The 24,952-nt window shown below is 45.1% G+C and overlaps 2 long non-coding RNA genes across 2 annotated transcripts in view; both read right to left on the bottom strand.

Annotated features, from left to right (window-relative positions):
• LOC120395567 overlaps nucleotides 1-24,952 on the bottom strand; it is a 48,899-nt gene that overhangs the window by 15,238 nt on the left and 8,709 nt on the right. The window lies entirely within an intron of this gene.
• On the bottom strand, nucleotides 3,973-6,738 carry LOC120395565. The gene is made up of 3 exons (XR_005592698.1): nucleotides 6,690-6,738; nucleotides 5,626-6,042; nucleotides 3,973-4,092 (listed from the first exon to the last, which is right to left on the bottom strand). It is a non-coding gene; the product is annotated as an uncharacterized LOC120395565 (long non-coding RNA).

Genomic DNA, 24,952 nt, shown 5'->3' with positions numbered 1-24,952 from the left:
CCTAGCAGGTTTACAGTGAAGGACCCAATGCACCTGGCCACGACCAGTATGAATTGAAATGTCCAAACTGGATTCCTTCCCTCAAAGCCAGTTGTGCTATTGATGCCGCTCAGAATTACCTTCACATTCATTCTCACTGCAGCCACAAAAAAGTCAGTAAAATGTCACAAGGAATGCAGTTGGCCCATACAATATTAAGATGAAAGAAAGATGAGAGTGCACGTTACGCCCTTTGAGGCTGCCATTAGCCCAATCGTTGCAACCCCTGAGGAAAACAGCTCTATCTAAATGAGGACATAGCAAGGCAATCAAGTTTGTTTGGTAACTAATTAGGACCTCCAGCACAAACAGTATCGCAGATCCTCCAGGCAATCCTAGGAATTGTATAAAAGTGCTCACGACTCAGGTCTCTTCTAATCACTTCTCCGGACTTCATCTCCTCGGTGAACTCGGTAAGTCCAATAACACTCAATTCCTTTCGACCTCTAGAGATGTGACAGTAGGGGCTATTTTCATTGAAGACTGAATCTTGCTTTTACTCATTTGATTTTGTATCAGGGATCAGGGTGTTCTTCCATAATTATCTTGTGTAGTTATTTAGGTGCAGTCACTGGTGGATTCATGGGAAACATATTTCGTATTACCTTGAAAAAAAATTAGGGCATTTAAATCTTTTTAGTAACCTCAGAAAGTCACTTTACCCATATTTCACTTATCTGAATTATGAATACATTTCCCTAGGTTAGTAGAGAAAGGGCCAGTTCAGTGCTCTCCTACTTTCTTCTGAAGCAGCTGTTACTCCTCACTATTGGAGACACGAAAATGGATGAAGATGAGAAACGGTGTGCTCTAATCTAGCAATTCATATGTTCTTCCTAGTGAAAAATCCACTCCTTCTCCTCAGGGGAGTTTTTGATTTTAGCCAAACTCTTTTTGGGGCTAGCTGGGAGGGAAGAGTGGAGAAGAAGCCTAGAAAGAGAAAATAGGAACAAATACATGGCCACATACATAGAGACTAAGGCCACTTCTCCTCTCTCTCGCGTGCCCCATGCAGACCTCGTTGCAATAGTCACCAAGCTTTGAAGCCTTTCTTCCACCGGCACTTGTACCTTCTTTTGACTCTAGTCCCTGTTGTGCGTTTCAGGTTTACCTCCATCCCAGAAAGATGACTTGCTCCAGCCTGTGCTATCCAGAATGCGGAGTGGCCCGGCCCTGTCCGGTCACTGGTACCTGCAACGAGCCGTGCGTTAGGCAGTGCCAAGACTCCGAAGTGATCATCAGACCCTCACCGGTTGTCGTGACCCTCCCAGGACCCATTCTCAGCAATTTCCCTCAGCACAGTGCAGTGGGAGCTGTAGGAGCACCTGTGGTCGGACCCGGTTTCGGAGGCTCATTCGGTTGGGGGGGCTATGGAGGCCATTACGGAGGATTGTATGGTTTAGGGGGATACGGCGGTTACGGCGGCCATTACGGTTATGGGGGATTATGTGGTTATGGGGGACACTGCGGTTACCTAGGCGGTTATGGTTATGGGGGATTATGTGGTTCTGGGGTATCTTGCCATAGGTACCTCAGTGGAAACTGTGGGCCATGCTAAACCCAGCAGGAACATCCATAGAAGAAGGAAGAACCAGGAAATGAACAGCCAGATACGGATTCACCCCTGACCTTTTGGGCATGGCTTTCAGAAGTGCTGGGCAAACAGAGCTCCAGCTGAACTCAGTGGGAGCTGTGTGTGCTCAGCACCTTGGGCTGACAGCCATGCTGCCTTTCTAATGTTACGCTTTATGACTCTTTCTGCCAAGACTTTCCCACCCGTATGCTGATTCTCGCTTTCACCTGTGGACCTGTGGACTCAATCTGAATTAGACGCAGCCTGTTTACACTGACCCCGCTGTGTAAAGGAAACAGGGGCCTTAAGACAGATATCAGTTACATTTGTTGTTAGTTAAGTCCCTTTAGAAGGGAAAAAGAGACTTTGGTGTCAAAGAGAATTAGGCCCCACATGTTCTATCCTTTCCATCAATATGTATCTTTAGCAGCTCACTTTGACCTTTTCTGAGGCCGACATATAGGGGGAAGTTGCTTTTATTTTGTTTTGTCTCATTTCCCAACCACTGGGGTAAAACAAGGACCTTAAAATGGTTGTAAAGGAGACTTGTTTGTCAACCTCTGCAGCTGCACCAATGCAAGCAGAACATCTTGTCTGAAATACACCCATTGAGGCCTACGATCAGTCATGGCCCTTCTTGAAACACTGGAAATATTACTTCTGTAACTGTGTACTGCCAATTTCATTTGCATTAAAAACTCTGCTGCATCATAATATGGGTCTTCTGGTTCTCCTTGTTCCTCCCTCCTTGTTTAAAAATCACAAAATTCCTCCCTGTGGAACCGGCAGCACTGGGTACTTCTCCAGTTGTAATTTTCAAAGATCTGGAGTGACAGGAGAATCCAGCCCTTGGAGTGGCTGATAGCTTTCTGCAGGCCCTGGGTACCAGGGTGCAGTTCCTCCCTGTATTACCTATTTTAGCAAAGAGTCTTTTCCTTGAATTTTTCAATTCAAGAATATGTTTTTCCTTTGGTATCAAGAAGACTAACCATATGGTTCGTGGTGAGCATCTGGGTGAGTCATTGAAGGACAGCGACCCTGGTTTTTGTATTTGTCACCTGGCCTCAGTGGCTCACAGCTGAGAATACCAGATTCAGGACAAACTGTTGAGGGATATGGCAGACTCACCCCACGCTGGTGGTTATTCTGACGTTAGATACCAAGCTAGTAAAAAAGCAAATTTCTGTCTCATCACAGTGGTTAACAAGAGCTCAAAAATGCAGTCTCCAGCCCTTATTTCAGCACCCCAACACTTTATGATGACTGATTATTAAAATCTAATTTCATCATATAGAAGATTCTGCTTATCCTAAGAGATCAGACACATACCCAGGGCAATATATAACTCAGATCTATGGCAGTTCCCCACCTATGGGAGCAGCGGTGTCAGCGGTGAGAGTGGGAGCAGCGTGCAGAGCCCCCTATTCCTTCCCCAGGGGCTGCCGGGATATCCTGGATGCTTCCTGGAGTGGCGCAGAGCCAGGGGAGGCAGGGAGCCTGCCTTAAACCCACTGCACCACCTACCGGGAACTGCTTGAGGTAAGGCCAGTCGGAACCCACACCCGTTATCCCCCCTGCACCCCTGCTCCAGCCCAGAACCCCCTCCTGCACAGAACCCCCGCCCCACACAGTCTGGAGTGCCCTCCTGCACACAAACTCCCTTCCAGCGCTTGTACCCCACATCCCCACTGCAACCCAACCCCTGCTCCAGGATTAGCCCAGAGTCCCCTCCTACACTCCAATCCCCTTGGCCGCAGCCCAGAGCCTGCAACTGCTCCCGCACCCCAAGTCCCAAGCTCAGCCCCGTGAAAGTGAGTGACGGTAAGGGAAAGCGAGTGACGGAGGGAGGGGGGATGGAGTGAGCGGGGTGGGGCTTCAGGGAAGGAGTGAAGTGGGGTATGGGGTCACAGGGAAGGGGCAGAGGTGGGACAACAGTGTTTGGGTTTGTGTGACTGGATAGTTGGGAACCCCATCGGGAGCCCTCGGAGAAAACAAAACCCCATTTCCGTCATCACCGCTCCTCCCGGCGCTAAGGATAAATGTAAAAACCAATGTATCTCTGGCATGTCATTTGAGAGCATTTTGAATAATAAACTCTCCAACAGAGACTCTGCGGAAACATAATTATGGAGTCAGTAGCCGTCTCTGAATAATTCTCCTTTTTCCAGGACATTCTTCTCTTCTCCTCTAATGCAATGTCCAGTGACATGGAGCACGAAGCATCCATCTGGAAAGCCGTCTTTTAAGGCAACCTACTGGAGTGGGGGGGGGGGGGCTTAAATTCAACTGAGTCAGCTCCTTGACATGAGCTTTGAACTTACTTTGCAATAGTGGAGCTGTAGGGCAATGGGGCAGAAATAGATCCGCCTCATCTTGAGATTTTTTGATTTCATTGCACCAATATAACTCAATGAAATTAATCTTCTCATTCTTTGCCCTGATGTGTTCATCAACTGCTCAGCAGCAATCTCCACTCCTTGCTGAAATGACACGACCAAAAGAGGTTTTTTACAAGTATGTTGCAAACACATCTTTTCTTTTATTTAAATTGGAAGGCCTAGGAAATCTGAAGAAAAATGATGAATTGAGGGAGACAGACCCTCTTCAATGGTCAGATTGCTGTGGGATTAATTGCAAGTCTGATCAATTTAGGGCATTCTGGAAGCCCCTTCTCTGACAAAGTTTTTCAGCCAGAATTAGAATGATTTCACAGGGCAAAATTGACCCTCGCCAGGATTTCTTCTAACCTGAACAGCATAAAATGCCTCCCCATAATTGTAGGGCACAGAATATCATTGAAGTGTATTGAAATGCAGTGAGGTACATTATCTGAGGATCCTTTACAGAGCAATGTTTGTTAATCAAAGGGAAATCCAAAGCTTTTTTGAATGAAAAACCAAACAGCCCCGAATAAGGAGTGAGGTTGTGCTTCGGTCATGGACAGGCATCTCTTTGGCCTTTTAGTGTTTCCTATCCCCATCCCCCTCCAAGCAGGCTGCTTGATCTTATCTCGGGAGAGGAGTTAGAGACAGGACCGTCCTTCAATGTACACTCGTGTATTAAACTCCCACCCTACCCAGCAACACTTTACATCTATCTTTTCCCCCAGCCATCTGCTTGTGGGCAGACGTAACACACAGCGTCTTTGTTCTTTGCTGACATATAGTGGTAAGAATGTAAAAAGTATCAAAAATCAAATGAGCAAAAAAGACCCAAAACTCTCTCTCACACAAGTAGACAAGCCTGAATACAGTATTATCATCACTATCACACTAACACTCCTGAAGAGCTGTTACCAAGGGCAGTGAGATGTGCCACCTTGGTGCTTGCACTGGTGCCTCCAGCACTGATCAGCACCATGCACTGTGCAGCTTCCTCAGGGCCTGTGGGGAGTGCCTCTGGATATACGTGGGGCCAGTGTGCATGGCACCAGAGGCAGTTCTTGCCGGTGGAGGTAGCTGCGGCATTTGATCATTGGGAGTGTGACGTCGCACTCCTTATGTTTTATGGAGATATGCTTCTAAGTGTGAATATGATGTAACTGGAATATGCTTTATGAAAAAGGTCTCTTGTAAGGTATCCTAAGAAGGGTTATAATCCTACTGACTACAGTCCTCCTCTTTGTATGCATGTATCATTCTTGTATGTGAAGCTAGAAATAGGAAGTAGAACTCTGAGGTCCTATTGTAATTATGCAAAGTGTGGGCCAGTAATGATGGTTTAGAATCTTGATGGCTTCTAGTCACTAGGACAATTGGTTGTAAATGGTTTATTTATCTGCAAACCTTCCTGTGGATTTGTGGGCCAACCCAGGAAGAATGGAGACTGGGGTCTTACAGTGACACGTGACCATGTCACATGCTACTGGAATCCATCTTAATCCTTGTACTTTTCCATTGATGAGGCGGGGATGGGGATAAGCACAGACAAAAGATTCCTGCCTTGTGCCAAAGCTATAAAAGGGGGTGGAGCAGGACAAAAGGGCTGCCCATCTTGAGAAACCCCTTGCTTACCACCTGAGATGTCTGCTGGATCTAACAAAGACGGTACCGGGGTTTGGATCCCATTGCCAACTGCGTGTCTGGAGGCTGGAGACAGATAATCTGCTGAGCTGTTTTCACTTAAGTCTGCAGCTTTGGGGATATAGACCAGACGCTGGATCTGGGTTGCAACAGGCTAGTGTCTCTGGCTCAACAAGACAGGATTCTGGAAGTCCCGGGCTGACAGGGAAAATGGGATCAAAGCTAATTTCAGCACATCAGGTGACAATCCCAAGGAGGTCTCTGTGACCAAACCCATCACAGGGTGTTCTCCTGGTCATCTGCCCTGCTTGCATGTGGCTGGGGAACGGGGAGCCTGAGACTCTGCAGGTGATCAGATGGTTCCTTGGGACAGAGAGACGGTTTTCTCAGAGCAGCCATCAGCAGACTCTGATTAAAGAGAGAGAAAAGGAGAATGGTAAAGACAAGTGCAAAGTACTTCACTCAGGAAAAAAATCCAATGCACATGAGATGCTGTCTGGAGAGACTCATGGTCCTCAGGGTAGACCATCAAAAAGCAGGACCGAGATCCTAGCTGGTGCTATGCTCTATAATTATAAGTATCAAGCGTAAAACTTCCAAAGTACTATAATAGTTTGACAATGGAGTCACAGACGGTCCTTACACTCCAGTCTCTCTTGCCTCGCCGGCATGCGGGACTGTGTGCTAAATGGTGGTGACTTCCTGCAAAAATCAAGAAAATAGTCACATTGTATCTAGTTCCACACTCACCCAGGTCGATTTGCATCCCAGATCTCACATGAAAAACACTGCTAGTCAATTCGACAGTAAACTAACTAAAGTCACTAGCTAAGAGAAAGGAATGAGAGTTATTGAGATGTTAAAGCAGATAAAAATATAGGTACAGGTTAGTCACAGTCTAAAATTCCTAAAGGCAGCAGAGATTTGGGAAACTGGTAGTTTCCCAAAAGTCTTTTCAGGCTCCCCAGAGTAACTCTTCTTCTCATTCGGTTATTCTGCCTGTGAGAATCCAACCAGTCCAGAGATGAAGAATTTTCCCTTGTGTCCATACTTACAGTTTCTTCTCAGATAAAGAAGCTCAGAGAGTCACTGCTGATGTGGGCTTCTTCTCTGAAGGCAGAGGGAAGGATGCATTTAAGGTCTTTGATCAGCACACACAGTGACCACTTCCCTTCAATGCACAAGAATTCCCACCTTCCCATTAAATTTCTTCATTTGCATTACACAAGGCTTCTTTCTCATTGCATGGGTGATTTAGTTACAGGACTATATACAATGTAAATGTTTGCTATTACCTTCTAACTGGGTACAGAGAAGTGAAAACAATGCATGCACCATCTCATTAGTTGTCAGGATGTTTAAACACCAAATAGATTCTTAGACACTGAACAATCACTTTCATTTATGCTTATACACAAGTGAATTGGCCTGGCTTCCAGCTGTGAGTTTGTCAGTTCTCAGCTGATACTTGGTTTACCAGCATCACAGCACAACTACAAAATGGGGAATAACTGGTTAGGTGGTAGGATAGCTAAAAAGGATCTTGGGATCCCTAAAGCTTAGGCTGAGTTCACTGGAGTCTCAGTTAAAGTCTCCAATCACTAAATCTACACAGTCTGCTGAGTCAAAAGCAACATCTTCCTTCCAATTGTTTTCAGGAATCTTCCGTTGAAATCCAGGCAGACTCATTCTCCTCCTCTGCTGAAAACACTGTTAGCCAATCAGATAACTGATTAACCAACCACCCCATTAAGTATATAGATTTTAAAAAACCCAGCTCTGTTACAAGTAAATGCAAATCTGAGAACAGCAAAACATAAATGACTCTTCCCCACGATCACATTTCCAGAAAAGTTGGTGACTCACACTTGTTGAGACAATTTAATTAAAAGAGTTTGGCTAAAATCAAAAATTCAAAGTGTACAATGAAAATAAAAGAAATTACTTTTCCCTCTCAGTTTCCCCTGTAATTTACATTCCCCAGGCTTCCCTGTTGGAGGGTTGTAACAATATCACTGACCTGCGGCAAAATGCTTCCGAGTTTGGGCAAACAGCCTGTTTCCTGCTCCTGGGCCCAGCTTCTCCATGCCGCACAGAGCGCAAGGCCTGGTGCAAAGCAGCTGCCCTGACTGCTGCCTTCATGGAGTCTGATCCCAGCACCAGGGAACCTATTGGAGCAGCCCCTAAATGACCACACCCAATTCCAGAAGCTTCTGGCTGGGGAGTGCGAAATCTGCCTAGCAACAATGACCCAGACACAACTCACTCCTATCCACTCTGCCCCACCAGAGAGCTCTTAAAGAGACAGTTCCCTGTTAGGGATGTGGGTTAATCTGCAGCAAGGGAGGTTTAGGTTAGATCAGGGGTCACCAACTGGTCAATGGTGATCGACTGCTCATTCACCCACGAAAGCTCATTCTGCAAAACATCTGTTAGTCTATAAGGTGCCACAGGATTTTTTGCTGCTCTATCCTAGAGAATCTCCCAGTCGATTGCGATCTCTAGTGGCGCAGCAGGGCTGCTGCTAAGTCAGGCTCCCTGCCTACCCTGGCCCCACACTGCTCCCAGAAGTGGCCAGAGAGGCCCCAGAGGTGTGGGGGGCAGGGTGCCTCACTGTGATGCCGACCGGGAGCCGCCCAAGGTAAGAGCCGCTCGGGGGGAGGCCACATCCCAACGCCCAGCGCTGAGACCCCTCCTGGAGCCAGCACCCTGTGCACCATCCTTCATCCCAACCCCCCACCCCAGCCTGGAGACCCCTCCTGCACCCAAACTCCCTCCAAGAGCTCGCACCCCTCACCCCTTCCTGCACCCCAACCCTCTGCCCCAGGCTCAGCCCACACAGGGAATCCCTCAGGCCCAGACCAGAGCCCACACCCCTCCCAATCCCCGACCCCCTCCCCAGCCTGGTGAAAGTGAGTGAGGGTGGGGCAGAGCGGGCGAGGGAGTGATGCAGGGATGGAGTGAGCAGGACAGGGCTTTGCGGAAAGAACAGGGCCTCAGGGTAGGGGCCAGGTAGATCCTGCATAGCCCTTGAATTCAAAAAGTGATCTTGTGTGTTGTTGTCAGAGTGCTACCAGTGTGGTGCTCTGCTTTCTCCAATGTTGATATCACTCAGCTGCGTGCGTGTGTTCCCTCTGTGAGCTGCCCCAGCTCTGCGCAGATAGCTGACCCAGAAGACCCGATGAGAACCCCCAATAACCACAGAGTCTAGTAAGGTACGAAGGCACGTCGGCCAGGTTTATTGTCGAAAAAAGCACAGTCTCCAGCTCCCTGGCAAACGTAGTCCAAGGCGCTGCTAAGATACAGCTAGCCAGTACATATGTGCTCCCTAACAATGGACTCAGCTCAGTCAGTGGCGGGACTTTCCACTGCCCCCTCGGCTGGCCAAAGACACCGCCCCAGGGATGCATTCTTATACACAGATACAAACAAGTTACACATCACTCCTGACGTATGAGGTACAACCCCTCTACGCAGCAAGGTTCAACCGCTCTACGTATTTAGGTGCCGCCTCTTACCTTGTCCATGTTGGCTCGATCAAAACAACTCTATCCATCATTTTACCCTTTTGCCCCTGTCATTGGGATGGGTCGGCCTGTCCTTTTATTATCTATGGAATGTTCCAGTATAGTGTATTCTGGTGCTGTGTTTATACTTCGGTACGCTAGGTGAATATATGTTTATGCAACATCAGCCCTTTTCTTGGCAGCTTCTGTGAACCGAGCCGGACTTCAGCTCACAGCCTTACTTTCCTTTTTAGCTAAGTCTTGTCCATTACTTTAGTTTAGGCCTCAGGCCTCATACTGGGCCTTTATCAGAGCCTGCACTTACTACATTCCCCCGCTTTTTGTCTTTTTATGGGGAGGATGTTTACTCATCGTCCCCGAAAAGCATCATGTACAGACTAAAGATAACCCAGTGGGCTAAACACTGTTATGTGGTTACCTTATTTTACCATCCATACACTCATGCCCCATCTGTCATTTTAGTCTGCACATTCCCTCGTACGACTATTAGACAGACTTTATTATCCAATTATTTTAGTCCCTTATGTTGGGCCTGGGAATGTTAGGCCCGGGACCATGGATACATGGGGGTCAGTAGCCTCTTTGGTGTTTTATTGAGGGCCTTGTGAGAACATACAACTGTAAATGTAAATATAAATGTAAAATATGGGATATACATATTATGTAGATAGATATGAATATGTATATTATGTAATGTAATATATACTAATCATTACCTCTCTCTATATAGGTATATAGCTTATAGATGATTGTTATTAATTTGTTGATTGTGTTTATACTTCTTTTTCCATGACATGATTGTTTGGGTGTACCACAGCAGTGTTGATTGCCATATCCATTCCCTTGTTCACTCTACCTTGCAACTTGGCTTTCTTTGTTTGACGGAACATATAGCAACACATTCCTATTAAAACCACAACAGTTAGGGCCTGAATTCCCATTAAAAATATGCTTAGAGTGTGGAGTGCGGACTACTGGATGCAAAGTCACATCCTCAGGGATTGCCCATCAGGGTGTTTTGAAATACTGGGATAGGGACTATTATAGTGTGTCCCACAGTGCTATGGATATGAGAAATAAAACAGAAATTTGGAGTAGTGACACTACCACTGAGGCCTTTATATATAAATATATTGTAATTAGTTACTACACAGTACTGTCCATTCATGTTATAGGTTATCCTTAAGGCTGGTTGTCACCCTCTGGTCGGCTTTACTGAGCAGGAAACAGAAGTGTTCCATTGGTTGATGTAGATCCAGTTGTTTCTTATGGATGCTGTCTTCCAGATAACCTACTGAACAGACAGTAACCAATTTATCAAATATTGCTGTGTCAGGATTTAATATTGGTACCCAGACACTGAACAAGATTGTTTTGAATAACATGTGCCTCAGTTAGGATGCAGTGTCACTGACCCAAATTATGACTGGTACTAACAGGCAATTTGTTTACCCAATTTGTAGTTACTATGTAATTTAGTTTCTTTACCAATTTGTTTTTTCCTTGTCTTCATGTTGTTTGCTGCTATTTTACCTGTGTGTTGGTTAAACAATTTAGCAAGGTTATACATCGTGTACATATTGTACAGCAATCATACAATACAGCAATAATACAGCAGTACAATAATACAGTAGTACAGCAATAATACAGTTGTTTTTACACAGTAACCAAGTTGAAATTAAATGACAGTTTTCCTGGTCCAGCTAGTGGTTTTTAGCTGATTGTTAAATTAATTGTCCATATATGGTAGATAGAGGTGTATTTGACCAGTCTCTTATTTATAAAACACTTCATTTTTCTTTTCTTGATGCTTGGGGGTTTCTTCACTGTATACAGATATGAACTGGTGTCTTCAGGGTGTGATATTTTCTGGCATCTTTGGTCTGTGGGATGCAACTCAAACAACTTTTGTTAGTTAACACAGTAAAGTTTTTTGTTTGTTTGTTTGTTTTCAATAACCCAAACTTAATACACAGTTTTAACTTAGTTTCTTTACAATGTAATAAGAACAATGTAATAGGGACCGAGCCTTTTATAACACAAGCTATACTTTTGCAATTGTTGTATAGACATTCATTTTTATTTGGGGTGCATTACAAATTTTAATACTAAATGTAATGCTTAACAGCAAAAATAAATGCTCACAATCTTCCATAAGAAGGTATATTGCTTTCCCTTGCTGAACACTTTGTTTCAGCAAAAGAGTTAATAACATAATTTTAACAAGCTTTTTAGAGTTAATTTGCTTGTGATACCAACTTCATTTTTAACTGTTTAGAAGCACAAACCTTAACAACCGTTGCTTCCCATTAACATAACATAACAAAAGAAAAGCATATAAAACTAAACCAACTATAAAATTACATCAAAATAATTTTTAAATACAGATACATGCAAATACTTTGAGGGTATTTGAGGGTATGCTTTTATGATGCTTTGTTATGTTTGGGAGCCAAAGGTGGAAACCTGCTGAAAATGTGAATACCTGTTGAAATTGTTTGGTTAGCTTAATGCATAAATTGTTATTTTAAAACATTTTGGTTATGACATTCTTATAATATTATCTTTACCTTAATGTTGAGGTTTCCCCTTACATTTTTTCTTTGAATAACAATTAAAAAAAATTAAAAAACAAAACAAAACTGTAATTGATGAGAGAATTATTTTTGTTTGCAATTGCATTATTTGTTGAGGCAGAAATATATGTACATATATTTGTAACTGAAACCTTTTTGAACTTTGCACAAAAATTGGTGCTAATAATACTATGATTACACCCCAACCATGATTTTAAAATAGTGTGGTACCATATCTTATATATATTTTTAAAAGGGTATAAAATTGACTTTTGTTGCAACAAAATAAAAATAATTTTAAAAAAATAGTCACGTGACACACACAACATAGACACAAGACACACACATGACATACAAGACAAACTTACAATTAAAACCAAATGGCGCCAGAATTCTATTCATAACTATACAAAATAACACAACCAAAAATAAAAAGTAAAAAGTTATTACCTTATTTAAAACTTGTAGCATAAATTTGATAAAAAATATATTAATATTTGCCAAATGTATTGTATTAATTTGGTAACAGGGAATTTTGCATTACTTTATATTTAACATTATTTTAAAACTCTGCTATATGGAAGTAAGAAAAGCCCATGTTTCAAATATTAGTTAGTGGTTAGGATTAGAAGCAGAGAGTGCATTTCTGTTGCTTGGCAACCATATCTTCAAGAAAGTTAGGAATAATTCCAGCTGTTGCATTCCTGAAGGGTTAAAATAATTAATTTACTGGATTTAAAGTTTTCACCTTGTTTTCTTTTTGTTTCTTGTTTTGTTCTGTTTTCAGTTGCTTTATTTTTTGAAGGCTTCTGTAAAAACTATAACTTTTAACTTTTAAAACAAAAAGAGAGAGACGAAGTGAGGAGAGGCAGGGGGTGCGGGGAAAGGGGGAGTGAAGAGCAACCTAGGAAGGTAGCGAGACCTGAGCCAAGAAAGATTAACTCCATCAAGGTATTTGAAAGTACAGGCGGCAGCAGCAAGTTTAGCAAATTGAGAAATCATATAAAGGACAAAACTTAACTGGTATGTAAAAATATTTGAGAAAGAAGGTTCCATTTTCAGATATGAGCGCGAGTGTGGTTCCATGGGTCAAAGCAATTGGGAACCTGCACAGTTGGGAATTGCGCCCCTGGTTTTTATCCTGGCTCTGAGAGGAGATTGGGGGTAGTTACCTGCTCTTATAAAACCTGAATTTGTTCCCCCAGTGTCTGTTGCTTTTGTGTGCATGCCAAATGGGTAGTGGGAGTGCCCTTTTTTGCTGCAGTTAGCTGTTTTTGGGCAACTTTAATTCTAGGTGTCAACCCGCTTAATTTCAGTTTTTTATTTTGAAATTCATTTTTATTCACTCCCCTGCGATCGAGTCGCAGCTCCTGTCTCCTAATGTGCTCTGTGAACTGTTCCATTTTTTCCTTCATTTGATTTACCAATTCAGTGAGAGTATTGTTTCCTACTCTTTCCTTCTGTGCACTTACTTGTCCCGTTCTGACAGGCACCAGTCTAGGTTCCAGTTTAAGTTTAACTGGAACCTGGTTTTTATCATAAGGTGATGGTTGCAATGCAGTGGACCCTGTTTCATCTTTTAATTTTACTAGGGCCACCTTTTTCCACTTCTGTCCCCATTCTTCAGGCACAGTGTAGCTACCTGAAGCCTGCTGTTTACCACCAATATTTATAACAGGGGACGGCACATGTATTTTTTGTAGGTTCCTTACAGCTGTTTCCAGTGTTTCACTCTGTTCCTGTACTGGTTGTCTCTGGGCTGCTTGCCACCCTGCAAATTGGGTGGGAGCATTCCAGGGCTGTGTAGCTTCTTTTGATTCTTTTAACTCTTTCTTTGTTACTGTTACTTGCTTGGCCAGCATGCCAGCATGCTGTTTAAGCCATCTCACTGCCATAGACATGAGTTGCAAAAGTTTTGCTTTTTTACTTTTATTACTATCTCTTAGAGCCTCGGTTTGTACCATCGCTCTATATATGCCAGTCCATGTTTCCCCACTCTCCTTTTTAAATTCATATGGACCCCCCTTACTGGAAATCCAGCGGGTCCAGGAGTTATCAAACTCTGTGGGGATCAAAAGGGAGGGGATCAGGGGGTTCCCTAGCTTGAGGTTTTCTGCCATGTTAGATTGCAATTCTTACAGCGGACAGCTCGCTTATTCACCAGATCAGAGGTCGGGGTCACCAGTGTTGTCAGAGTGCTATCGGTGTGGTGCTCTGCTTTCTCCAATGTTGATATCGCTCAGCTGCATGCGTGTGTTCCCTCTGTGAGCTGCCCCAGCTCTGCGCAGATAGCTGACCCAGAAGACCCGATGAGAACCCCCAATAACCACAGAGTCTAGTAAGGTACGAAGGCACGTCGGCCAGGTTTATTGTCAAAAAAAGCACAGTCTCCAGCTCCCTGGCAAACGTAGTCCAAGGCGCTGCTAAGATACAGCTAGCCAGTACATATGTGCTCCCTAACAATGGACTCAGCTCAGTCAGTGGCGGGACTTTCCACTGCCCCCTCGGCTGGCCAAAGACACCGCCCCAGGGATGCATTCTTATACACAGGTACAAACAAGTTACACATCACACCTGACGTATGAGGTACAACCCCTCTACGCAGCAAGGTTCAACCGCTCTACGTATTTAGGTGCCGCCTCTTACCTTGTCCATGTTGGCTCGATCAAAACAACTCTATCCATCATTTTACCCTTTTGCCCTGTCATTGGGATGGGTCGGCCTGTCCTTTTATTATCTATGGAATGTTCCAGTATAGTGTATTCTGGTGCTGTGTTTATACTTCGGTACGCTAGGTGAATATATGTTTATGCAACATCAGCCCTTTTCTTGCCAGCTTCTGTGAACCGAGCCGGCCTTCAGCTCACAGCCTTACTTTGCTTTTTAGCTAAGTCTTGTCCATTACTTTAGTTTAGGCCTCAGGCCTCATACTGGGCTTTTATCAGGGCCTTCACTTACTACAGGTGTAAAAAGGTTGGAGACCACTGGGTTAGCTTTCAGGAAAAACATAACTCTAGGGGTAATTAAGCTCTGGAATAGCCTATCCAGTGGCTATAGCTTGACAGACTGTGGTGCAAATTCCATGTCTGTAGTCTTGGAACTGATGTGGAGCAAAGCATACAAAGGCTGCTCCCTATCACCCACAAACAAATGGGTTCACAGAAAGATTTAATGGAACTAAAAAAGCTGTGCTAAGAATATACGTTGCCAGGCATGAGAATGATGGGGACATTTTACTTCATTGTTTGCTCAATGCGGACAGAAGTGTTCCCCGAGAATCTACTGGCTTTGCCCCCTTTGATCTCCTGTGTGGGAAGCAGGTTAGGGGACCCTTAGGGCTAATCTACGCTGGCAACTCTGAAAAACCACCTCAACGAGGGGCGTGGCTGCGCTCCCAGTGCCGGGTCACTGTTTACACTGGCGCTTTACAGCACTGAACCTTGCTGTGAGCAGGGGAGTGTTTTTTCACACCATTGTGTGAGAAAGTTGCAGCGCTGAAAAGCGCCAGTGTCGAGAAGCCCTTAGATTTGATGGAGGCTCTGGGTAGGGCAGCACTGAGGAAAGAGGACAGCCTGGAGGAGAGTATGTCACTCGTTTTAAGGAGAATTTACAGGTAATGAGGAATTGAGGGAGACAGACCCTTGAAAAAGGTCAGGGAACTCAGCACGTTTCATACGATCGGCGAACTGGAGAAAGGTGGTTTGACACTGCTGATTTGGTGTTAGTGCCGACCCCAGTGAGGGGAAACAAAAGGCAGGATTATAGGAAGGACCTTTTGAGGTGACTGAAGGGGTGAAGGTCGTCACATCTGATGTAAGGAAGCCCAGCGGCAGAGGAACGGTGCAAACTGTGCATATCAATAGAGTAAAACTTACTCTCAAAGGGAGATGGCAGTAAATTTGATTTGTTGAAACATTCTGTGTCCCTTTAAATAGATTTGGTCAGGGAGAGCAGGGCAGAGAATCCCCTGGAAAGCCCTGAGTTCAGGGCGGGTTTAAATCCATCCCCAAAGCAGGAAACGCCGGCCGTTTCGAAGCACCACAAACAGGGATTTTCCTCGCCAGGTTCAACTGCCAAGATTGCAGACTCCAGGCAAACCTCAGGGCCCCGCCCTGCTCCTAGCAGAGCATCCCCGGCTGAAGGGGAAATGCAGCAACAAGTTCCATAGGAGGTGCAAAGCCTGCGTGAAACGGGGGTAATCGCTGAGTCAGAAAGCCGCTGGGCGTCTCCTCTTGTAACGGTACCTGAACAGGACAAAGCCATGAGAGTGTGACAGACCCAGGGCACAGTCTAGACTAGTGAGTAGCTGTGTCACCCGGGCTCTAACCTGGGGTGCCCTGCACCCTGCTCTGCTTCTGTAGCCTCCAGTCCTGGGCTGCTCCCCAACAGGCTCCAGCACGTCAGCCGCTTCCAGCTTGGTGTGTGTGTGATCTGCAGCCAGGCACAGCTCAGCTCTTACCAGCCTTGTTCATACTGCAGGGTGACGCCAGCACAGACCCAGTCTTATATTTCCCCCAGAAATGGGTGTCCTGTACTGCTCAGCCTCTCCCGGACAATACGACCTGTAGTAAGATGAGGCCCAGAAACATGAACCCCTGGTATGAGTGACCTGGTATCAGAGGCCTGAGCCTGAGCCAAAGGAATGGTCAAGAGTTTGCTAACAAAAAGCAAAGTTCAGCTGTGAGCCTAGGGTGACCAGATGTCCTGATTTTATAGGGACAGTCCTGATTTTTGGGTCTTTTTCTTATATAGGGTCCTATTACCCCCACCCCCATCCTGATTTTTTACCTTTGCTGTCTGGTCACCCTCTGTGAGCCACAGGCAGGCCCTGCTCACAAAAGTTGGCAAGAAGAAGGCTGCTAATTGGACATATACACATATCTAAAGGGTATCAAGCACTAATAGGATAAACATGGGCCAGGATGGCACCAGAACCGTCCCGTACAAACGCATTCCTCAGAGATAATAAGGAACAGGCTGACCCATCCTAAAAGACAGGATCAAAAGGGTAATATGATGGCATGAGTTGTTTGTTCCAACCAACATGTACCAGCAGAGAGGCAGCACCCCAACACGGAGAGAGGTTGTACCTCCATACGTCAGGAGTGATGTGTAACTTGGTTGTACCTGTGTGTAAGAATGCATCCCTGAGTGGATATCTTTGTCTCGCCGAGGGGACAGTGGAGAGTCCCGCCACTGACTGAGCCGGTCCCTTGGCATGCGACACATATTTGTAGTATGTCCAGTAGAGTCTGCTGGGAAGTATCACTGTGCTTCATTTGTTAATAAACCTGGCCGGGTGCCTTCGTACCTTATCAGAGTCTCTGATCATTGGGGGTTTCTCAGGGCCTGCTGTGCCAGTGATCTGCAGAGCCCGGGCAGCACACAGAGGAAACACAAACACACGCAGCCGACTGTTATCAACTTTGGACAAGAGCAGAGCACCACACTGGTGACATCTGATGGCACAACCTTAACCTGCATCAAGGGAGATTTAGGTGACATATTAGGGAAACCTTGCTAACTGTAACGATAGTTGAGTATTGGAACAAGCTTCCAAGGGAGACCCTTACACATCGTCCTCCTTTGGTACAGCTACACGGCAGAAAAGTGACCAACTCCAGACTGATGCATTGGAGCACAGCGCTGCAGGAATATGATATGGAAATTGTCCATATTAAAGGTAAAGAAAATGTGGTGGCAGATGCACTGTCTGGGCAAGAGGGTTCCAAGCTGACGCATGCATATTAGCTAGTAACAGAGAGAGTGCAAGGGGTGAGGTGTGACCCAGGACCTTCAGTAGACACAGAATTGCATGGCGTTTTACAGTTATACCCTGGGGTCGGATGTGTACAGGTTAAGTTTACAACGGGTGCTATGTGAGGGCTCTGCCCAGAGCCGAGAGCCCGCTGGTCATCATAATTATTGCAAAGTGTACGGACAGATAATGTTTAATTATCAGATCATTGTACAGATAATTATGTATCTGTACTGGAAATCATGTGCTTAAGGTCTAGGAGTTAAGTCAGGTCACACAAAGGGATGAAGTTGCTCCAGTCAGGCAGGAGGGAAGAGCAGGTGGCAGACAGATTTGATTGTCAAACTTTGCAACTGTAATAAAGAAGCAAGAGAACTGTGTGAGAAATACATCACTTTGGAGCTGTTGATAGGACATGGCCTTTCATGAAACCAGGGAAATCTAGTCTTGCTACTCTGCTTTCTTTCTTTCTTCTTTATTTTGACAAGTTTCAACTCCCCTTTATTCCAAATTCAAATATATACTACCTCATACTACTGGTCTTCTAATTTAATTGCTCGTCCTTTCGTTATCTTTTCATATTGCCAAGGCTTTGACATCGGTTCGCCAAAAATGTCGTCCAGGTTTGGATACCTCCAGTGTTGGCGCACAACTCAGGAAACCTTGTAGCCTGTTATAAATAAATGTTGAGCATGAACCGCTCTGGTTTGCTTCAGTGGGACTTTTGAGTACTCAGCACTTCAGAAAAATGGGCTTTTATATAAAATCAATGACTCCTTTGGAAAGAGGTTGGCTTAGCTCCATCCGGAAGTCAGATCATTGGACTATTGTCTTATTTAGCCCAGGTGCAATTCTCTTAGGTCTGAATTCTTGTTTGAAATGCTCTCCCTGGAATTCAAAGGTTCAGATTTCCTAGGCCTTCCAATTTAAAGAAAAGAAAAGGTGTGTTTGCAACATACTTGTGAAAACATCTTTTGGTCGTGTCATTTCAGGAAGGAGTGGAGATTGCTGCTGACCAGTTGATGAACACTTCAGGGCAAAGAATGAGAAGATGACTAATTTCATTGAATTATATTGGTGCAATGAAATCAAAAAATCTCAATATGAGGCTGATATATTTCTGCCTCATTGCCCTACAGCTCCGCCATTGCAAAGTAAGTTCAAAGCTCATGTCAAGGAGCTGACTCAGTTGAATTTAACCCCCACTCCAGTAGGTTGCCTTAAAAGACGGCTTTCCAGATGGATGCTTCTTGCTACATGTCACTGGACATTGCATTAGAGGAGAAGAGAAGAATGTCCTGGAAAAAGGAGAAATATTCAGAGACGGCTACTGACTCCATAATTATGTTTCCGCAGAGTCTCTGTTGGAGAGTTTATTATTCAAAATGCTCTCAAATGACATGCCAGAGATACGTTGGTTATTACATTTATCCTTAGCGCCGGGAGGAGCAGTGATGATGGAAATGGGGTTTTGTTTTCTCCGAGGGCTCCTGATAGGGTTGCCAACTATCCAGTCACACAAACCCAAACACTGTTGTCTCACCTCTGCCCCTTCCCCAAGACTCCATCCCCCACTTCACTCCTTCTCTGAAGCCCCACCCCACTCACTCCATCCCAGGGCCACCGGGGGGGGGGGCGGGGAAATGGGGCAATTTGCCCCAGGGCCCGAGCCCCGCAGGGGCCTATACAAGAGTTTTTCAGGGCCCCTGGAGCAGAGTCCTTCACTGACTCTGGGGGCCCCGGAAAATTCTCGTGCCGCCGAATTATAGCTGAAGTGAGGGGGCCCCCACCGCTGAAGACCCCAGGCCCCCTGAATCCTCTGGGTGGCCCTCCTCCATACCCCCTCCCTCCATCACTTGCTTTCCCTTACTGTTACTCACTTCACGGGGCTGAGCTTGGGAGTCGGGGTGCGGGAGCGAGTGCTGGCTCTGGGCTGCGGCCGAGGGGATCGGAGTGTGGGAAAGGACTGAACCTAGGGTAGGGGGCCTGGGGTGCAGAAGAGATGCGGGGTACAAGCACTGGAAGGCAGTGTGTGTTCAGGAGGGTTCACCGGACTGTGTGTGTAGGGGGGGTTCCGTGCAGGATGGGGGTCTGTGCTGGAGCAGGAGTGCAGGGGGGACAAGGGGTGTGGGCTCTGACTGGCCTTACGTCAGGCAGTTCCTGGTAGGTGGTGCAGTGGGTTTAAGGCAGGCTCCCTGCCTCCCCTGGCCCAGCACCACTTCCAGGAAGTAGCCAGCATATCCCGGCAGCCCCTGGGGAAGGAATAGGGGTCTCTGCGTGCTGCCCCCACCTCCAGTGCTGACTCTGCTGCTCCCATAGGTGGGGGACTGCCTTAGATCTGAGTTATATAGTGGCCTGGCTATGTGTCTGATCTCTTAGGATAAGCAGAATCTTCTATATGATGAAATAGGTTTTTAATAAGCAGTCATCATAAAGTGTTGGGGTGGTGAAATAAGGGCTCGAAACTGCATTTTTAAATTCTTGTTAACCACTGCATTGAGACAGAAATTTACTTTTTTACTAGCTTGGGATCTAACGTCAGAATAACCACCAGCGTGAGGTGAGTCTGCCATATCCCTCAACAGTTTGTCCTGAATCTGGTATTCTCAGCTGTGAGCCACTGAGTCCAGGTGACACATACAAAAACCAGGGTCGCTGTCCTTCAGTGACTCACCCAGATGCTCACTACGAACCATATGGTTAGTCTTCTTGATACCAAAGGAAAAACTTATATTCTTGAAGTGAAAAATGGGTCTATGTTTTCCAGCAAAAGACTCTTTGCTAAAATAGGTAACACAGGGAGGAACTGCACCCTGGTACCCAGGGCCTGCAGAAAGCTATCAGCCACTCCAAGGGACGGATTCTCCTATCACTCCAGATCTTTGAAAATTGCCAGTGGAGAAGTGCCCAGTGCTGCCGGTTCCACAGGGAGGAATTTTGTGATTTTTAAGCAAGGAGGGAGGAACAAGGAGAACCAGGAGACCGATATTATGATGCAGCAGAGTTTTTAATGCAAATGAAATTGGTAGTACACAGTTACAGAAGTAATACTACAGAGCAGAAAGAATGTATTTCCAGTGTTTCAAGAAGGGCCATGACCGATCGCAGGCCTCAATGGGTGTATTTCAGAAAAGATGTTCTGCTTGCATTGGTGCAGCTGCAGAGGTTGACAAACAGGTCCCCTTTACATCCATTTTAAGGCCCTTGTTTTACCCCAGTGGTTGGGAAATGAGACAAAACAAAATAAAAGCAGTGAATTAGGCAACTTCTCCCTATATGTCGGCCACAGAAAAGGTCAAAGTGAGGTGCTAAAGATACGTCTTGATGGAAAGGGTAGAACATGTCGGGCCTAATTCTCCTTGACATCAAGGTCTCTTTTTCCTTTCTAAAGGGACTAAACTAACAACAAATGTAACTGATATCTGTCTTAAGACCTCTGTTTCCTTTACACAGCAGGGTCAGTGTAAACAGGCTGCGCCTAATTCAGATTGAGTCCACAGGTGGAAGCGAGAATCAGCAGACGGGTGGGAAAGCCTTGGCAGAAAGAGTCATAAAGCGTAACATTACAAAGGCAGCATGGCTGTCAGCCCAAGGTGCTGAGCACACACAGCTCCCATTGAGTTCACCTGGAGCCCTGTTTGCCCAGTACTTCTGAAAGCCATGCCCAAAAGGTCAGGGGTGAATCTGTATCTAGCTGTTAATTTCCTGGTTCTTCCTTCTTCCACAGATGTTCCTGCTGGGTTTAGCATGGCCCACAGTATCCACCGAGATACCTACGTCCATATCCCCCATATCCCCATAATCCCCCGTAACCACAGAAGCCTGGGTAACCACAGTATCCCCCATAACCACATAATCCCCCATAACCGTAATGGCCGCCGTAACCACCGTATCCACCGTATCCCCCTAAACCATACAATCCTCCGTAATGGCCTCCATAGCCCCCCCAACCGAATGAGCCTCCGTAACCGGGTCCGACCACAGGTGCTCCTACAGCTCCCACTGCACTGTGTTGAGGGAAATTGCTGAGAATGGGTCCTGGGAGGGTTACAACAACTGGGGAGGGTCTGATCACCACTTCGGAGTCTTGGCACTGCCTAACGCACGGCTCATTGCAGGTACCAGTGACCGGACAGGGCCGGGCCACTCCGCATTCTGGATAGCACAGGCTGGAGCAAGTCATCTTTCTGGGATGGAGGTAAACCTGAAACACGCAACAGGGATTAGAGTCAAAAGAAGGTACAAGTGCCGGTGGAAGAAAGGCTTCAAAGCTTGGTGACTATTGCAGCGAGGTCTGCACGGGGTGTGCGAGAGAGAGGAGAAGTGGCCTTAGTCTCTAAGTATGTGGCCATGTATTTGTTCCTATTTTCTCTTTCTAGGCTTCTTCTCCACTCGCACTAAACTTCCCTCCAAACTGGTCCCTTTGAGCGCCTATCTAGAACATTATCTGAAAAACACCAACTAGAATAAGCATCATTCTTTCCATGATAGACACCTGCGATTCTGGGTCCATTGTAGACATTTCTCAAAGAGAACATGCCTGGGATCATGGTAATCACTTCCTTTCATTTCAGGATTTAACTTCTGCATGCAAATGAGTTGAGTCCAGTGTCAGAGTAGGGCTCATCGGGTTTCCAAAGCTTGGAAGTCATCAATAATTGCTGATGAATAAACAGAAAACTTTACTTTTCTCCAAAGAAATCACTAAGGACATGCTCCTTAGCTGGGGTAAAATGAGTTTAGGTCCACTGACTTCCATAAGGTGACATTAATTTATACGATCTGAGGAGAATCAGTGGATTTTTCCCTCAGAAGAACATACAAATTGCTAGATTAGAGCACACCGTTTCTCATCTTCATCCATTTTTGTGTCTCCAATAGTGAGGAGTAACAGCTGCTTCAGAAGAAAGTAGGAGCGCACTGAACTGGCCCTTTCTCTACTAACCCAGGGAAATGTATTCCTAATTCAGATAACTGAAATATGGGTAAGTGACTTTCTGAGGTTACTAAAAAGATTTAAATGCCCTACTTCTTTTTCCAGGTAATAGGAAATATTTTTCCCATGAATCCACCAGTGCCTGCAACTCAATAACTACACAAGATAATTATGGAAGAACACCCTGATCCCTCATATAAAAACACATGAATAAAAGCAATATTCAGTCTTCAGTGAAAATAGCCCCTACTGTCACATCTCTAGAGTTCGTAAGCAAATGAGTGTAATTGGACTTACCGAGCTCACCGAGGAGATGAAGTCCGGAGAAATGATTAGAAGAGCCCTGAGTTGTGAGCACTTTTATACAGTTCCTAGGACTGCCTGGAGGATCTGCGATGCTGTTTGTGATGGAGGTCCTAATTAGTTGCCAAACAAACTTGATTGCCTTGCTATGTCCTCCTTTGGCTGGAGCTGTTTTCCTCAGGGGCTTTGATCATTGGGCCAATCTCAGCGTCAGAGGGTGTGACGTGCACGTTGCACTCTTCATCTTTCTTTCATCTTAATATTGTATGGTCCAACTGCATTCCTCGTGTCATTTTACTGACTTTTTTGTGGCTGCAGTGAGAATGAATGTGAAGGTGATTCTGAGCGGCATCAATAGCACAACTGGCGCTGATGGAAGGAATCCAGTTTGGGCCTTTCAATTCATACTGGTCGTGGCCAGGTGCATTCGGTCCTTCATTGTAAACCTACTAGGAAGGAGGGAGCCATTTTTCTGCATTCTCACCATCTCCATCCTCACTGGGTCAGATCCAATTCCTTTTGAAGACCATCAGAATCATTCCATTTTCCAGCATGTTTCCTGTCAGGACCTTATATTTGATATTCACCTGTTGGCAGGGGTACAGTAAAATGCCCTATGAACAATTTTAGTCCCACTAAACTTTCAAACTGGATCTTAGCAGGGACCTAAGTGGAACATGGGCCTTTGTGATGGCCGTCTGCCCGGGGGTGAATCTTACCCTACAGTGAGTAAAACTTTACCTAATATTGGACCTCCACTTGTGTCACTAATGAGGTCACAAAGGGCTGCCTAGAACAGATTTGCTCACGGGTCAAAGTAGGGATGATGGCGAGTGAAAGGATTCAATCCTCTTTTGTAAATAAGGCTTAAGTTAAGTCTTGGAATCTCTACTCCATCAGAAAACATTTCTCCATCCATGAGCAGGCAAGAATCTGAAATTATCCGATGGAATTCAAGCTTGTTCATGTGCAGTGTAGGAATACAAATCTGAATATAGGATTCAAATGGAAAAATTTTGGGGACCATACAATGTGTCTGCTCAAGTGTAAATATGCACCACTGAGGCTAAACCTTCAAACAAAGAGAATTAAAGTCCATGGCAAGACTTTAGGTGGTTGATTGTTGTTCACTCTTACATGAGAAGATGTTTCACCACAAAGATCCTCCAAAAAAAAATTTTAAAAAAAAAGAAAAAATCCAGAATGAGCCTCTCTAAGAGTTACTCTCAGGTTAGTGATTTATTTGGAAGCCATGAAATGTAATGTATTAGATGGGTAGACATGTTAGACGATGCCACTGAAGAAGTGGGGGTTCAGTTTTGACTCTGTCAGTCGCTCCCTGTCTGACCTTCACTGAAACTTGCCATGGTAAACAGGTATAATTGTAATATGCAGGGTGGATCATCTGAAGTGTCCTCTGATCTAAGCATTTCAAAGCACTTTACAAACACACATCATGTTTTATATGGTCAAAGAGGTGTATTATTATAATAGCAATAACTTTTTAATGGGATTAAATGTTCCAATAATGAAGATGAGATTCTCTTTAAAATTGCATGTCAAGGTCTCAGCTGTCACTCCAGTGCTCAGTTCATGAGTCTGAGCCTCTGAAATTGGGGCTCTTTGATTTTCATTCAATGAAACTTTGCATTTCCCATTTATATATATTTTAAAGTTGAAGAGTAGATGCTGAACCAGCATAAAGGAGGAGAGTTCCATCAACTTGAGATTGAAGGAAGGCACCTTACCCACCCTGGATTAGAGAAAACCTTTCTTCACCTCCACACTCAGCTGCTCATATCTAATAGACAGTGAAATCAATGGAAACCATCAGCCATTGCATCTCCATGCATGGGCAGCCAAGAGAACTGGGTCTTGTGAGAGACTTCAGCTAATAAAGAAAAGGAAGACACACAAGAATGAGTTAAGGGGAACTTCTTCAATGGTCAGATTGCTGTGGGATTAATTGCAAGTCTGATCAGCTTAGAGCATTCTGGAAGCCCCGTCTCTGATAAAGTTTTTCAGCCAGAATTAGAATAATTTCAAAGTGCAAAATTGACCCTCACCAGGATTTCTTCTAACCTGAACAGCATAAAATGCCTCTCCATAATTGGAGGGCACAGAATATCATTGAAGTGTATGGAACTGGACTGAGGTACATTATCTGAGGATCCTTTACAGTGCAATGTTTGTTAATCAAAGGGAAATGCAAAGCTTT

This window comes from Mauremys reevesii, linkage group 1, assembly GCF_016161935.1.
Source record: "Mauremys reevesii isolate NIE-2019 linkage group 1, ASM1616193v1, whole genome shotgun sequence".
In the NCBI taxonomy this organism is placed as follows: Eukaryota; Metazoa; Chordata; order Testudines; family Geoemydidae; genus Mauremys; species Mauremys reevesii.
Note: the sequence above shows the minus strand (reverse complement) of the source record. Positions and strands in the feature narration are given on the sequence as shown.